Source organism: Pinus tabuliformis, chromosome 4_1 (assembly GCF_031772625.1).
Source record: "Pinus tabuliformis cultivar Carrire ecotype Pingquan chromosome 4_1, CPIR1, whole genome shotgun sequence".
In the NCBI taxonomy this organism is placed as follows: Eukaryota; Viridiplantae; Streptophyta; class Pinopsida; order Pinales; family Pinaceae; genus Pinus; species Pinus tabuliformis.
Genome location: NC_142303.1, coordinates 270,488,928 through 270,491,559, shown reverse-complemented (window position 1 = coordinate 270,491,559; position 2,632 = coordinate 270,488,928).

Here is a 2,632-nt window from a genome sequence, read left to right as displayed (position 1 = left end):
TGACTAGAGACTTTTAGTTGCTCTAATGACACATCATCCATGCGACAGGGGCATAGGATGGAAGGAAAACATCTTCCCTCAACTTAGAACCTGCCCAACTTTCATTAGGGGAATTTTGAGGTCTAAAATGGGCCTCCTAAGAAAAATGTACAACCAAAATCAGCTTTATAAGAACCAATAGTATTCAGGATGATGATGTAAACCATGGGGGATGATTCACCATTTTTGGAGTAAAAAAGTACAAAGATTAAAAAATAATAAAATAATAAAAACTACTTTTTCAACTCGTATTTTCAACTTATCTTGCTACTTTTTTACTCAAATTTCGAGCAGGAGTACTCATTGGATGTAAAATTTAATTCCTCATCCAAGGAGTACCCATGTTACATACTTTCGATGGACCCTACTGCACGAAAAATTAGAAATACATGAAAAAGTGTGATTGGAATCATGTTTTTCATGTATTTCTCTTTTTTCGTGTAGCAGTGTCCATCAAAAGTATCCAACATGGGTACTCCTTGGATGTGGAATCAAATTCTGCATCCAATGAGTGTTTCTTCTCGAAATTTGAGTAAACCCATAGGGAGATAAGTTGAAAATACGAGTTGAAAAATAGTTATCTTTTTTCCCTCTAAAATTTGATGATGTACTCTAATATTATTTTATTATTTCCACTATTATTTTATAATTTCCTTAGGAGGCCCATTTTAGACCTCAAAAGTCCCTAATGCTTGGACACCTTCATCAACTCCTAAACACACTTCCAAGATTCTGTAACAAGTTTGCAACTAATGACATAGGTTGGGAACCTTTGCAACAAGTTAATGACATGAAAGTTCTAGTCTTTCATACTCCTCATCAAGACCAACTACTCAAGAAACAACCACAACTTCTCCACACACCTCCTACACCTGTAACAACATCTCTAACTCCTATAACAGCATCTCCAACTCCTGCAACAACAACATCATGTCATCCAACATCCTCCAATACTGGTAGAGGCACCTCCAACACATGTAGCACCATATCAACACATGTAGAAACAAATCCAATGCTTCCAACACATGTAGAAGCATATGCAACACCCATAGTAGCAATCCAACCACCTGCAGCAACAACATCTTCAATCAACACAACATGTCTAGAATCCATCTCTACTTAGCCTCCAAATTACCTCCACTAAATCATGCCATAACCAAGTTAACATCAATGCCAACCAATAGGACCACTAAGCCAAACATCCATCACACATGCATATGAAAAGTAGGACCATGACCCTATTGAAATCAATGCCAACACTATAATTCCAACAAACACCCCCTTTGGTATTGATGTCAACCTCAATCGAACATCTGAGGCTGATCTCCATCCTTCCAAATTCTATCCCCCTTTGTGTTAGGTCCCTATAATACTAGTGATTCCCCCATTACTGTTGTCGTTGTATCCCTTATTATTATTGTTGTACCCCTATTGTTCCTATATTGTTATTATTGTGCCCCATAGAATCCCTCTATTGTTATTTTTGTGCCTTTATATTATTATTATTAGGTTGGCTTTGTTATATTGTGACCCCTTAGACTCTTATATATAGAAAGGAGGTTTTGTCATTTGAATCATCCAAGAATTGTTCATTTTTGTAATGTAAAGGAGGTTTCCCCCTCGAAGAGGTTGAATTCTAAGGCATTGATCTATCTTTTCTATCTTTTTGTGAGCTGGTTTCATAACATTTGGTATCTGAGCTTTGGATTCTAGGGTTTCGCTGCTCCAAACAGGTCATCGTGGAATTTTCGCTATAACGTTTTTTCTAAGACTTTTCAGAAGCTAAAAAAACAACCCATTTGAGACTAAATCGTGATGAACCTCGGGTTTGAATTTCAGAGTTTTCCTCGCTATATTTTCGAAGATATGATCTGGGGAAGTTAGGGTTTTTGAAAGCTCCATAATTTCATCTAAAATAGGTCATTGTGGAATGTTCACCATACCTCTTTCTCTACAAAGTTTCATAAGCTAAAACAAAAACCCATTTGACAAGAAATCGGTCTAAACCTCGGCTCCAAATTTCAGATCCTGTCACGCTATATTTGTAGAGATATAATCTGAGGAAGTTAGGGTTTTTGCAGACCCCCGAATTACATTCAAACAGGTCACCTTAATCATCATAACGTTCGCTCTGAGCATTAGAGTGAATTTTCGTAAGAATTTATAAAAACAGAATGGATTGTAGTTTTTTGGATATCATTTTCAGAACCTAAGGTTGAAATAGTGACCCGTGGCATGTCGTACAAGTTCGCTCTACTGAACTAGTCTATACTCAGGTCATCGTGGGAGATTTGGCATAACTCTTCATTGGAGAATCCAATCTTGATGAGACTTGTGGGGTTAGAAATATTAGTTAGAGGGTTACCGTAGGAAGAAATTTCAGACCTGGGAGATCAAAAATTATAGAGATACATCTGTTGTGGGGAAAAATGCCTATGCAGGACGATCCTATCCACCTAAGGTGTGACAGTGCCTTAGCAACAAACAAAAACAGCTATTCTAGTATTCTTCCTTTATGAATTAAGAATGAAGAGAGATGGATGGACTAACCGGTGTCTTCCGTTTGTCCCTCGATCCAGTTTCTCTTCTCTTT